Source organism: Leucopleurus acutus, assembly GCF_964270905.1.
Source record: "Leucopleurus acutus genome assembly, chromosome: 10".
NCBI classification, from domain to species: Eukaryota; Metazoa; Chordata; class Mammalia; order Artiodactyla; family Delphinidae; genus Leucopleurus; species Leucopleurus acutus.
The window spans coordinates 68548337-68563409 of NC_139153.1; positions in this window are offsets into that span (position 1 = coordinate 68548337).

The following is a 15073-nucleotide window of genomic DNA, read 5'->3' on the forward strand; positions in this document are numbered from 1 at the left end:
ACTCTGTGGGTCAGAAATTCAGACAGGTAGTTCCCTGATTGTCCAGTGGTTAGGACTCCACGCTTCTGCTGCAGGGGGCACTGGTTCGATCCCTAGTCTGGGAACTAAAACCCCGAAAGCCACTCAGCCAAAACAAACAAAAACCAAACCAAAAAAAAAGATAGAAAGAAGGAACGCAGACAGGTTACAGCCAGGACAGCTCGTCTCTGACCCGTTTGATGATGTCTCCTGAGGCTGGAATGTCCATGGCCTCTCCATTCACAGGTTGGAAACCTCAGCGAGGAGGGCACAGAGGCTGCGGGCTGGCTGGAGTGACCCAACTGGGTCATTTATCCAGGTTCCTTGGTTCTCCTCTATGTAGTCCCAGGGCCTCTCTCTCCTCATGCGGCTTTTCCACGTGATGGTCTTTCCTGAAAGGTGGCTGAACTTCTAATGTGGTGGTTCAGGATTCACAAAAGTTCTAACGTGGAAGCTGCCAAGCAGTGGGGTGCTGGTAACTGGCTCTACAGGAGAAAAAAGAAAAAGGAAGGAAGGGAGGGAGGGAAGGAGTGGGGGAAGAAAAGAAGGAAGGCTCCTGCTTTGTAATATTTGCCAATTTCCATAGGGTAAATATTTCCATCAAGACTAACTTTAAGCTACCAACTTGAGGTCAATCAGTCCATAAAATTCCTAAAGATTTAACAATCCGCTCTTGCAAGCAGGTATGAGCAAGCTCCAGCATACCAGGGCTGCCAGGCCTCCTTAAGGTTTAGGCCAGGAATTGACCCAAAGCACTTCCACCATATTCTATTGATTAAAGCAGGTATCAGGCCAGCCCAGCATCAATGTGGGTGGGAGGGAAGTACACAGGCCATGATTCCTGGAGGTGTGTTTCATTGGGAGCTACCAAAGTAACAGATTACTAGGGACGATAACACTGATCACAGCTATCATTACATTATGCCCACGGGTAAGAGATGCTTGGGCCAGGCATCTTACACATATTACCGCTTTTCAGCCTGATGAGGTAGGTGTTATTAACCCCATTTTAAAGGTGAGGACCCTGAGATCAGAGAGGGTGACAGAGTCTGTAACTTCAGATCCTATTTGTCTCTAGCAGTGAGGCATCTCCTCTGCAGGAAGGTAGGGGCATTACATATATTATATGAGATGTTATGGAAAAACCCAAACGAACTTTTTGGCCAACCCATAATTTTTGGATGGTATTGAGGAGTTCAAGAGTATTGGGGAGCACAGGAAATCAAATCTTATTAAATGAGTGTTCATCAAGTCTGGGAGCCTGGTGGGAAAGAACTTGAATGAACATGAAGAGGAAGGGCAAAGAGAGTAACTCACCAAAATCCTAAAACGTGAGTAATAACACAGCCATCGAGCACTTACTTTGTGCTAGGGACACTGATAAGAATTTCGCACCTGATCTCATGTGACCCCTACAATCCTGTATGGGAGGCTCAGTGGTTACCCCCATTTTACCTATGAGGAAACAGGCTCAGAGAAGTAACCCGAGTGTGTTACTCTGCTCAGGCTGCTATAACAGAATTCCATAGACTGGGAGATTTAAACAACAGAAATTTATTTTCTCACAGTTCTGGAGACTGGAAGTCCAGGATCAAGGTATCAGCTGGGCTGTTTTGCAGTTAGGAGGCCTCTCTTCCTGGCTTGCAGACAGTTGCCTTCTCAATGTATCCTCACATGGCCTTTCCTCCAGGTGCACTTGGGAGAAAGAGAGAGACAGAGAGAGATCTGGTGTCTCTTCCCCTTTTTATTAGGACACCAGTCCTATCAGATTAGGGCCCCACCCTTATGACCTCCTTTAACCTTAATTACCTCCTTAAATGCCCGTCTCCAAACGATCCATGGCCCAGAAAAGGTTAAGAATCCCTGTTTAAAAGCAAGTAAAAGGCAGTGCTCTGCTGGCATGTGGTACCCAAAGAGGGGATACTGGCTGAGAAAAGACACAAAACTGGTTACAATGAGCTCCTGGGTGAGGATGAGGGTTTGGGGACCTGGTTCTTATCCTGAAGGCTGATGCTGCCACCCCATGCTCCACATCCTCGTCAGGGACCACGAAGCTGACCCAGACCAAGTATTCTGACCTGGTGGCGCTGGTCAGTGAGCAGGGAGGATTGATTCTAAAGGCAAGCCAGTCTACCCTTGATCCCTGTGACTGCAACCTCGGCCTTCACGCCAGCTCTTCACCCCCTTCCCCGCCACGTGTGGACAGGCTGGGCATTGCCGGGAGCCAGGTGCCTGCCGCACCAAGAGGCAATTTATGAACCGTGGGTATTTTGTCTGTTTGCTTGAAAGCACAAAAATTTGTCACTTGTGTGGGTAATTTGCTGCTAATTACGAGCTTACAATCTGCAGATAAGAAAATCAGGGCCAACGTGCGCTTCTTGAGGAAGAGGAAAATTACCCCAAGTAGTGTGTAATTATACACTTAGCGGGCACCGCACTCCCAACCCTCACCCTTCCCACGGAGGGCTGACGGTGCAGGGTGAGTTTGCATCCATACCCACTGGAGCTCCCTCCCGGGGAGGGGAGGGCCCACCTGCTGCTGCTGTGTCCCGAGACACGGGGCCACTAGGCCTTAGCCCTTCCCTCCTCCACTGAGCAAAGAAGGAAGGAGAGGAAAAAGAAGTCAGTCACCTCCCTCAGGGAGCATCCAGTCTGAGTGGAGAGACATAGCCTCTGCCCTTAGGAGCTCCCAAGTCCAATGGAAAAGGTAGACCCCAGTCTAATGGAACAGACAGTTGCTGCCTACAGGGCCCAATTCTGATCGGGAGTACAGAATGCCTGCCCTCCAGGAACCCCTGCTCTGACATCAGGGCAGACGTCGGATCATGCCCACGCCATCAGGGAGCCTGCCGGAGAGGCACAGCCCACCCCTACCCCCCCCACCCACCACAGTGGAGAGGAAGTGTTCTTGCCCTTGGGGAGCTCTCTGATGAGGGAGGCCTAGGCCCTGGCCTTGGGAGCCCCCAGTTTCATGGGGGGAGACACAGTTCCTGCCTACTAGCGTTCTGATTCTGATGGAGGAGACATAGCTGCTGCTGTCAGGAAGCCCTTGGTCTGATGGGAGAGACAAGCCCCTGTACTCCGAGTACCTCTCTATTCGATGAGGAGACATAGCCCCTGATTTCTGGTTGTCTCTGAGCTTCTGTTGGTCCGTCTCCATATAAAAGGAACAATTTGACAGTGAGACTCAGGTTAGCATGCTAATCACCCTGTCCTGCTGTGGAAGTTGGGCCTCAGCCCCCAAAGCCTTCCTGTAGGTATGCCTAGCACCCTCTCCCCCAAGACCCTCACACCTTTCAGATTCCCTCCAGCCACCCTCAATGATGAGTTAGGTGATCCTAGAAAATTCCTCTCCCTTTCTTTCTTCCTGATCCCTTTTATTTGCTGGCCTAAATCATTCATGACTTGCAATAAAGGCCTCCATGGCCCCCTCCCAGCACCCTGCAGAAAATATTATTTAACAGAAAGGTGACAGTTATGTAATTTAGTCTCGGTCTCCATTATTGATGAATTTGACCATGAAATATTTAGGCTCCTCCATGTTCTGCTGCACAGGGTCTGACAGTAACAGTGTCACATTCTGGTTTATCCTCATGGAAGATGTGTCAATCAGAATGCCCTGCTTCATCCACCCAAGGCTACACCCCGCTCAACACACACCCCAGCTCTCCCCACTAAGGGCTCCACCCAGCACTGACAGTAAGGGTTCTTTTGTGCTCCAGGGATCCACTGTCTCACCTCCCCACCAGCAAAATCTCCAGAGTCCATGGAAGGACCTGTGAATTCAAGACAGTCTGAGATGGAAGAGAAAGAGGGAGGGAGGGAGGGGGGAAGGGAGGAAGGCATTGTGTGTTAAGCATCTCTAAGTGCTGGAACTGTATTAACTCATTTAATTCTCCCACCAACCCTATAAGGTAGGTATTATTATGATCCATTTGAGGAAATGGAGGCTCAGAGAGGTAAAGATACTTTCCTAAGTTCACCCAGCTAGCCTCTGGCAGAGCTGAAATGGAAAACTGATCTAGCTTGCAAGCCTCTGTTCTCTGCACTCCACTATGATGGAAACAGACTCTGCCAGAAGACAGATTGTGCCAGAAGGCATGGCTTGGGCAACATAATACATGCATTCAGTGACTCCCAGTCCACGGTTCTTTCTGTTCTGGATCCTAGTTCTTGGCTGGGAATTCCAGATGGAGTGAGAAGACAGGAGAGAAGAGAAGATAGGGTTCCTGTCCTTAAAGGATTTCCAGGCTGATGGGGGAAACAGTGTCCTTGAGGAATCAACATCACTAGCAGGAAGCCCAGCCGATTCTGCTGGCCCAGGTCGGGGTAGAGCTGTAACTGGGGAAACTGAGGCCTGAGCATCATCCTCCTGCCCTGGAAGCTGGAGGGAAGGACTTTGAGCCTTTTAACATGGCACGGCTCTGTAACCCTCTGGGGGTGCTGTGCCCCCGAAAAGTCACTGAGAAGAACTTCTTCCTCCTGGCTCTGCAGGTTGACTGTCTGTCTGTCCCCAGCTGCAGGTGATTGATGAGCAGCTCTGGTGTGATGTTAAAATATGCATTAGGCTAATCACATGCTAATTAAACAGACCAGGTCATTATGGCTGCTCAGGGGCCCATCTGTGCTCCGGGGCATCCCAGGGTGGCTGGCAGGACTGGGGGCTTCAAGACACTGAGAAGCCAGACTTCAGGGCAATGAACAAGGTGACCCTCAGAGGGAGCTGAAGGGTCATCAGATTAAAGAAGGCTGGCAGGTATTTCAATACAAGGAAGAGCTTTCTAACCACAAGTCACCAGCTATTAAATAAGGGTAATGACCTCCCTGTTGGTAGAGTTAAGCAAGCAGATAAATAAGGATTCCTGCAGCACCTGGTGGAGAGAAGAATGAGTGAATTCTGCAATTGCTTCCACATCCAAGATTTGGGGCCCTTATGATATAGGACAAGCCCCTCTCGGTTTTCCCGCCACTCCCTCAGCCACCCCCTGCCAAGGAGAGGCATCCTTGGCTTCATGGGGAGAGTGGGAGAGGGGATGCCTACACAGGCAGCAGGAAGGAGTCTGGAGATCTGCTTCTCCCCCACCAAACAAGGACTTGTTGTGTGTGCCCTGGGGACCCCAGAACTCCGGAAGGTGAGATGGAACCCATGGAGATGTCCCCACTTCTCAGCCCCATTGCTGTCCTTGCAGGAGAGAGATTTCTGCCGGGGTCTGGGGACGGGCTTGCTTCATTTCATCATCTGGTGCCTTGTGTGTAAATATTTCATGCCCCCTTTGAATATTTTGGGATGATTATGAATTCCTGATGTGATAAGAACCTTGGTATATATGAGATGCAGTCAGCTGCCGGGAGGGGAGGCACAAGGGAGGGCAAATCAGATAAATCATTTCACGCTCTGAGCCCAGAGTGAACCAGCCAACACCCACACATCTCTCTCCCCAGCCACCAGCTACGTGCCAACCACATGCCACCCAACTTCCCACCTACATACCACACACATGCCAACTACACACCAGCACACATGTCACCACGCTCCACCCACATACCACCACATGCCACCAAATGGCAATTGCACGTCACTCATACTCCAACCACACACATGCTTAGTTTCTGACCCTGGTAATCCTCGTCGTCATCGTCACCACCTCCCATCCACCCCGTGTGTGATCATTCCCAGAGGACTTCCATGGTCCAGCATCTTACATGAGGTCAGAAGAGCAGGGATCATGACCTTGCAATAATTACAGCACAGAGAGGTGAAACCACTATCCTCAGGCCACACTGTACCAAAACCACTCTTAGGCAATAAAAAGTTCTCATTTGCTTATGTAACAAAAAATCTTTCATTTGGTAATTAAAATGTCCAGTTCATTAAGGGGAAAAGAAAGGGGTGGGAGTGCAGATGAAACAAGACTGGCTGTGTGCTGACAACAGCTGGAGCCGAGAAATGGTCCATGGAAGTCCATTATAGCATTCTCTCTACTTGGGGATATGTTTAAAATTTTCCTTGATAAAGCTTGTATTTTTTTAAAGTCCAGTTTACGTCTTTCCAGAGAGGTACCTACATACAAATTTGAAGGCTCTTCCTGGCTGCCCGCGCCAGGTGTCCAGCCCCCACTGTGGGAAGGGGAGGGATGTGTTTCACTTGCTTCTTGTCTCTTTCCCCATTAGAGCCCTCTCTCCCTTCCTCCAATTGCCAGGTCATTTCTGCCCCTCCAAGTTTGGAGGTGGGAGAGGCCTGGAACAGGAAAGGTTTGACTTGCCTGGTACTGTCTCATACTCTAGTGGAGGTCTCCCAGGTCTCGGCATGTGAGCAAAGCTGCCTTTTCCTCTCACGGGAAACTTTGTGGGGTTTTTGTTTTAAATATTTATTTATTTATTTATTTGGCTGCGTGAGGTCTTAGTTGTGGTACACGGGATCTTTGTTGTGGTGATGCAGGATCTTTAGTTGTGGCATGCTGGATCTACTTCCCTGACCAATGATCGAACCCAGACTCCCTGCATTGGGAGCGCGGAGTCTTAACTGCTGGACCACCGGGGAAGTCCCTTCATGGGTTCTTTAAAGACACCCCCCTGCTAACTCACTGCTGGGCTTTCTCACCTATCATTGTTACCTGACGTGGGTGTGGCACTCCCCACCTGTCATTTCATCTGCCATCAATCTCTGGGCATCTGCTGGTCCATTCCTTTAGAAAGACTACAAACCAATCCCAGTTGGCTCCCAGATGTTCCATGGGAAATTCTCAGTGTCCTTTGCCCTTATAAATGTTTTGTCCCTATATCTGCCATCAAAGTAGGTGGCCAGGCATAGCTTCTAGGTTTCCCACATGGTGTTCTCTCCGTGTTTGTGTCCAAATTTCCCTCTATAAGGACATCAGTCACTGGATTTAGGCCCTAGTACTGTTCACATCTGCAAAGACCCTATTTCCAAACAAGATCACGTTCACAGGTATCCTCAATATATCTTTTTAGGGGACACAATTCAACCCACAACAACCAACCAGAAAGAGATGCCTTGTGAGCATTTGAGAATGTGGACTTGGAGCTTGGAACTGACGTCTTGAGAAAAACGGCTCTGAGGGTGGTGCCAAGCTGGGGTCAAGGGGGAAGGAGGGTCTTAGGTACTGTTCTCCTAACCTTCTGAATTGGGTTCCACAAGATGTCCTGAAGGGAGAAGTGAAAGAGAGGGGAGAGACTCTGTGACATAGCAAATCCAGCTGGAGAAATTCTATTATGAAAATATTGAGGGAGGGGTACTGAGGAAAGATAGAACAGTCTCACCAGGGCCAGTGGGGTGGGTGTTCAGGAAAAAAAAAAATCACAAACAGCTCCCACAACCAAAGCCTGAAATGTCCACCATTCGTTACACTTTGTACCAGAACATCATCCCCGACAGACTGTGATTTCAGAGTGGGATCGTTGAGATAGCACCTATAACATGCCAGACACTGTTCTAAGTGCTGGGGATACAGTAGGAAACAGAGCAGATAACATCTCTGTCTTTGTGAGGCTGACATTCTATTAGTAGGACCGCATATTAACTCGTGTTTTAATGAAAATTCACTACTCAGTTCACTTTCTGGAGCAACAGAAAACCCAGAGAAGAGCCTTTAGAGAATGGGACACAGATCAAGTCAGTTTTGATCTTGGTGTGATGAGGGAGATAGCTGTAGTTCAGAAAAGAACCAGGCTGAGAGTCGGGAGACTGGCTGATAATATATGAGAAGTGTTGGGCAAGTTACTTTCCCTCTCTGTGCCTCAGTTTCCTCATTGGTAAAGTGACAGGACTACAGTAGGTAATATGTCAGGTGTATTCTAGTTCTGACATTTTCCAAGTCTATGAGCCATTTGACAACTTCTGGTCCAGTTCTCTCCTCCCCATTCCTTTTCCAATTTTTCAGGGTCCCTTGAATCTGTCTTGCAAACTCTATTTCCCTCCTTGGGATCACTGCAGATGCCTCCAGAGTTAGATGATTCCCTCTCCCAGATTCCAAGCTCTCTCCACCCTTTAAGAGGTGAGGCCAAGGGGTAGACTGTTCTGGGTCTCTTCTCCCTCCAGAGAAAGCTTCTGGACCTGGGCAATGCCTCCAGGAAGAAGACAACTCCCCAGATCCTGCCAGTGAGCTCAGATGCATTCAGTCTGCTGGTGCCCTGCCTCCAGCCCATGCTTTACTAGATAAATGGGTGGAATCTGGCTCCACCTTCTTGCCCACCCATTCCTCCACCTACAAGCTGCCCTTTGGGACGTTTTCCATCTTCAAAGTCTGGCTTAGCCATTCACAGAAAGATGCCGGAGATAGGAGGAATCCAAGAGATCATCTTGTCCAAGCCCTTGTTTTACAGTGAGGAGACCAGAACTCAGAGTGTTTGAGTGACCTGATGGAAGTCATTCGGCCGGTGGGCCACAGGTCTGTCTCCAAAGCTCTATAATGTAGGCTTGGTCTCAGTTCCAGTTTGAGGAGGAAGAGTCTCCCCAGTGTTTGGGAGACCATAGTGTGTCCAGTTTAGCTCAATCCTAGATACACTGGCTCTTCTCAGAATGATGCTGGCTTGTTCCTAAGCTAGGCTAAGGGCCTGGGTAAAGTGACCCTCCTTCCAGCCCAGTCTCTTTCCCTACATAACCAATTCATTCAACCCCTCTTGAGCAGGTCCTGGGCCTGTTTTCAGAACCATCCTCCCACCAACTCTTTTCTGTAACAGGGGCTGACCCCTGCCAGGGTACATTTATCAGGCTCTATGCCAACTGGTTTCCTGCTGGTTTGGGCTGATAGGAGGCACTGGTGAGCAATTGGAAGGCAAGAAGTAGGGAAACGCCAGGGCAGTTGTGCCCCTTCTCTCTGTGCCTCATCTGGCATCTTTTGCAGCTGCTGCATCTCCTTCATGGCTGCAACTCCTGCCCAACAGGGCTACTGTGGTTCCCCTAGGGCCTGGAAATAACCTTCTCCTTTTGTCTTTACAGACTAAGGGTAATAGCAGTTTCCTACTCTCACTAATCTCTGAGTCACCTCACCATCCCTTGTTCAGCTTCTCTGTTCTTCCACCACTTGTAAAACCAATCCCCTGTATTGAATTCCTCCTGTTTGAAACATCTGGAGTGGCTTCTGCTTCTGTTTGGACTCTGACTGTAAGCCCTCTGGAGCCACTGTGCTAGGTGAGAGGAAATGAGCCTTTCCACCCAGAGCTCCCTTTGGTCCTCTCTGGGCTTCCCTTCCCACCACAGTTCATGCATTCATCCAGGCAGCCAGTCACTCAGTTAATGACTATTTGTTGAGTCCCTTCCATGTATCAGGTTCACGGTTCCTAAACTGTGAGTCAAGGTACCTTGGGACACCTCAGTGAATTCATAGGGGCACTGTGGGATATTTAAAATTTTCAAAGAAAACGCAGCAACATCTGTTGTATACCACACAAGCTACTAGTTTGAGGTAGTTCTCATTCACACTAAACAGTAGATTGCACTGCATTTATTTCAAAAAGGTGATATCTTCAATGCCTTCCTTGGATTCAATTAATTTGCTGGAGTGGCTCACAGAACTTAGGAAAACAGTTTACTTACTGTTTACCAGTTTATTATAAAAGGATATGATAAAGGATACAGATAAACATCCAGATGGAAGAGATGTGTAGGGGGCAAGGTGTGCGGGCAGCGGTGCCAAGCTCCCATGCCCTGTCCATGCACATCACTCTCCCCACACCTCCATGTGGTCACCAACCTGGGAGCTCTCCAAACCCCATACTTTTAAGATATTTATGGAGGCTTCCTCACGTAGGCAAGATCAATCATTAACTCCATTTCCAGCTCCTCTCTCCTCTCTGGAGGATGGGGGAGTGGGGCTGAAAACGCCAAGCCTCTGATTATGGCTTGATCTTTCAGGTGACCAGCCCTCATCCAGGAGCCCACCCAGAGTCACCTCATTAGAACAAAAGACACTCCTATCACCCAGGAAATTACAAGGGTTTCAGGAACTGGGGACAGAGACCAATATATATTTTCCATTATCTCACAAGATACTTTGTCCATTTTTAAATTGGATTATTTGATCTTTTTGCTACTGAGTTGTATGAGTTCCTTATACGTTTTTGCTATTGAGCTGTGTGAGTTCCCTGTCAAATGTATGGTTTGCAATTGTTTTCTCCCATTTGTTTTCTTATTTTTGAGTTTCGGGAGTTCTCTGTGTATTTTGGATAACAGTCCTATATCAGATATGTCTTTTGCAAAAAAAAACAAGGTCATATCTTTGTGAAGATAGGTTTTCATCCATGTGAAAATCAATGGAGAACAAGAAAAGAGGAAGTGGGTGGTGGTGTCCAATCTGATTTCAAGGTCTGAGAAGTTGTGCAATGCCCAACAAGTTCACACATCCTACTAGTAAGCAATTGTGGTTAAGAGTAAAGTTAAAATTTTCTTTCTTTTAATTTATGTGTGTTATTTCTTCAAATGGCTACTAAGTTGTTAGGACGTAGATACTTATTAAGTTGTTGGATATAACTACTTAATAAATGGAAGTGTTACTATTTCTTTTGATCTAGGGGCATCGTGAAAAAAAAATTAAGACATTAAGGATACCATGAGCCAAGAAAGTTTGGGAACATCTATTATTAGAGAACAGGGATACCCACACTAAAGATAAGACAAGGTCCCTTTACAAGAGGTAAAGGCAGATGTATTCGTTATCTATTTTTTTAACATCTTTATTGGAGTATAATTGCTTTACATTGTTGTGTTAGTTTCTGCTGTATAACAAAGTGAATCAGCTATACATATGCATATATCCCCATATCCCCTCCCTCTTGCGTCTCTGTCCCACCCTCCCTTAGTTATCTATTATTGTGTAACAAATTATCCCAAACTTAGAATCTTAAAACAACATACATTTCTTATCTGGGTCGAGAGTCCAGGCCTGGCTTATCTAGGTGCTCTGCTCAGGATCCCACAGGCTACGTCAAGGTGTCAGCTGGGCTGCATTCTCATCAGAGGCTTGACTGGAGAACCATCTGCCTCCAAGCTCCCTCAGGGCAAATTAATTTCCTTGTAGAGGTGGAACTTGATGTGACTTGCTTCTCTGAGTCCAGCAGGAGAGTCTCTGACCTCAGGGAGGCCTCCAGTCCCTTTTTTAAGGGCTTTAAACTAAGTAAAGTCAACCCAGGATAATCTCCTTTTTGATTAATTCAACTTCAATTGATTTGGGACTGCACAATCCTGTAATCCTTGACCTAGTCTATTGATTATAAGCAAATCACAGGTCCCAACCACACTCAAGGGATATGACTCATCAAGAGGTCATCTTAGGGTGTGTCTGCCACAGAAGGAATTAAAGAGTTACAAGGGTGATGATTGTTACAAAAGAAAAAGTGCAAAGTGCTATGGGAAGGTAGAACACAGTCCTGGTGAGGTAGGGACAGTCTTATGAAGAATGATGTTTGAGCTGAGACCTGAAGGTCAAACGGGAATTAAATAGGCCATGTGTGGAGTAAGAGTGCTCCAGGAAGATAAACTGTCATGTGCAAAGGCCCTGGGGCCAGAGAAATCTCAGTGAGTTCAAGAAACTTAAAGACTAGTGTGATTGGCACATAGAGAAGCAGGAGAAGACTTGGAGCCAGAGAGATAGGTGCTTTCTTTATGGTTACCAAGCAGCCAGTTGTTGCTGAAGTTAATACAAGCATCAATAAAACCACAGCCACACACAAAACACAAACAATGGCTACTTCTGCAGGGTCTGTTCCTAGGGAGGGGCACAAGGGTGTCTTCTGAGGTGTTAGAAATGTTCTCTCTCTTGCTCTGAGTGGTGATACATGGATGTGTTCATTACTCAAAGTTATTGTCTTAGACTTAAGTTTAGGGCACTTATGGTATATGTTATATGTCTATAAAGCCCTGTTACATAAAAGCAAACCAATCATAGCTACAGGGTAGTTCCACAAGTGCACCAGCTGTAGACTACGATCTGATAATGGCCAGGCACCTTCAAAGCCCTGGTTCCCAGGGAGGAATGAGCTGAGATGCTCAAGGGCTTAATTTGGTCAAAAAAATGTACTCACCAAGCACCTTCTCTGCCCTACTTGCATCTGGCCATAAGGAGGCTCAAGGTTGTAGAAGGCTCTGCCCATGTCCCCAGGGGCTCACAGTCTGGAAGGGAAGACAACTCCAGAACTAACTGTAATAGATGGCAGAGGGAATTTCTGGTAAGTACTATAGGCAAGGGCCCAGGAAGAAGTAGTTAATTCCATTTGGGGCTCTGAGAGGGCACTTGAAGGGAGAGGCATTTAAATAGGTCTCTGTCAGATGACATCAGAGAACCCTAGCTGTTCCCCAATATCTTCTCTCCCTTTCTTCTGGACTAGATTTTTAGCCAGGCACATGATTCAAAATAAAGACTAAATTTCCTATCCTTCCTTGCAGCTGGCCAATGCGAGATAAGTGGAAATGCAGTGTAGTACATCTGGTAGCCTTCCTTAAAAGCAGTCACACATAACTTTTGCCCTCTTTGCTGCCGAGAACACAGAGGTAATGGCTGGAGCTCTAGCTGCCATCTTGGATCATGAGGATGGGACCCACAGCCTTGAGATGACAAATCAATAAACTGAAATGAGCCTGGGTCCCTGAGGACTTTATGGAGCAGAGCTCCACCTGGACTTCCACATGAAAGAGAAGTAACATCTATCTTGTTTAAGTCACTATTATTTGGGGTCCCTGTGATTTGCAGCTAAACCTAATGCTAACTAATAAAATGAGTAAGGGGAATTCCCTGGTGGTCCAGTGGTTAGGACTCTGTGCTTTCACTGCAGAGGGCATGGGTTCGACCCCTGGTCAGGGAACTAAGATCCTGCAAGCCATGCAGAACGGCCAAAATTTTAAAAAAATAAATAATAAAGTAGGTAGGAATCGAATGAGTAGAAGTCGGGAATGGGGTAGGGAATGGCCTTCCTAGGTGAGGGACAAATGTATGTGACTGCCTGGTGTCTTCTGAGAAAGCTGCCACACCCAGGGTGATGCTTGCACAGAGGGTTCAGGGAGAAGAAAGTGAGTACAGGGAGATGAAGGGGAAGGAGTTCATTGGGACCAACCTTGGAGAGCTCACATACGCCTTCCTGAGTAGTCTGGACTTCATACTCTGGTTTGGTCTTGGAGGGTGGGTGGGAGATACAGCAAGATGAGAGGCAAAGAGTCCCTGTGAGAGGGCCGAGGCTCAACCCAGTGGGGATGGTGAGGAGGGGTTGAAGGAAAAGATACGCAGGATGGGACGCCCTGGATCCACATGGTTATGGTGGGGGCTGTGTGTGGCTCCCAAGTTTCTGGATAAAGGGACTGAAGGGGCTGTGGTGCTGGTTGAAGGTTTAGGATTTGCAGAGGATAATCTAATTTGCAGATGAAGATTCTAACAAATTGATAGAGACAAATTAAATTTGAGGTTCCAGCATGAGCGCCTAGTGGAAGTGTCCAGGACACAAAGGGAACTACCGGCTGGGCGTCCTTGGAGAAATATCAGGACAAGGGATAGGGATCTATTTGGGAATCAGCCTGGTGGCAATAAAAGAGTTGAAGAGGATTGAAGAGATCATGACGGTGGTTGGGAGGGGGACACGTGGTGCCAGAATTGAACTCTGCTGGGGATGGTATCTCAGAGGGGCTGCTTGCATTTAAGGGGAGGACAGAGGGAGGAGTGAGTGGAAGAAGAGGAGGTGCCAAAGAGGTAGGAGGAGAAGTGAATGAGCTCAGTGTCAGCAAAATGGAGAGAGTGAGTTTCAAGAAGGAAGTAGATGGATACCAAGTGTCAATGTCGTGCAGAGGGGTAGGCAAACCCTGCCCACAGAAAGTGGGACCTACCCAGGGTGACACTGTGGAATGGGGAGGAGAGGGAGGGGAGCAGACTCACCTTGAGAAATACAGACACCCCCTGCTACGTCTGATCCACCAAGCTTATTTCCTGCACTCGCGGCAAGCTGGCCAATGGCAGCTGCCCAGCATGGAAAACAGCTTGGTTGTTTAAAAATAAAGCCCATTTTAGAATTCTTTTGTGGAGTTTATTTTTTTTAATGCAATGTCATACAGTCTCACCTATTTGGCAGAGAAATGTTTCTAAATTAACATATTATTCCTCACCCTGACAAAAGCTTCTGTGACAGGCGTGACTTGACAGTGTATGCACAGGACAGGGCATTTGTAAGTCAGGAGTGTGAGTCCAGTGTGTGCATGCATGCATGCACACACGTGCATGTGCACATGCACATGTGCACACATGGACATCCATCTGCTCAGGGTCAGTGCTCCAGCAGGCCAGGCCTGGGAACTGATTTGGACAATCACACCCCACCATGCGCTAGTGCGTGTCTTGTTATAGATCAGTGGCTTCATTCACTGTGCTCCAACCAGCCTGCGGGCTCCTAGCGACCAGCACAGTGGCTTCTATCACCTCTTTCCCATGCCCCTCATTACCCGGTGGTGCACCTGGGAGCAAATCCAAGCACCTGGGAGCAAATCCAACAACAAAGCACCCCGAGCCCCCAGTGGTCCTCGGGGACCGCTCAGATTTCCCCTGACTTGATGCTGTGATGCTTCCTTCTGAGAGACTTAGAACTAGTCCTCCAGAGCCCCTAGTGACCCGCCTACCCCTTCCCCTCAATTCTTCCACCCCCTAGAGGAGAGCTGGAGAGACAGGTGTGTACCTGATGAGCCAAGTGGAACATGCAGGGGCCACAGCTCAGCTGTAAGGCCACAGCATCCCCTGTGATCATTCTCTCAGGCCCCTATCACAGCTCCACAGATGACCTACACTCACAGGAAACGTTAATAACAATCACACTAGCCTCCCCTGCCCCACACCCCCAAGACCTGTCTGAGAGACCCCTGCACCATCACCTGGAGGCTCTCACACCCCTGGCTCTGCCTTTCACTTCTCCTCTAGACCCTACAGACTTAGACAAGATTTAAACACCTCCACCACTTCTATAATAATAACAAATATCTACTGAGGGATACATGTCCTAAGACCATAATGGCCTTAAATCCTTCAACAACCCTGTGAGGATGATGCTCTTATTATCTGCATCTCATTGT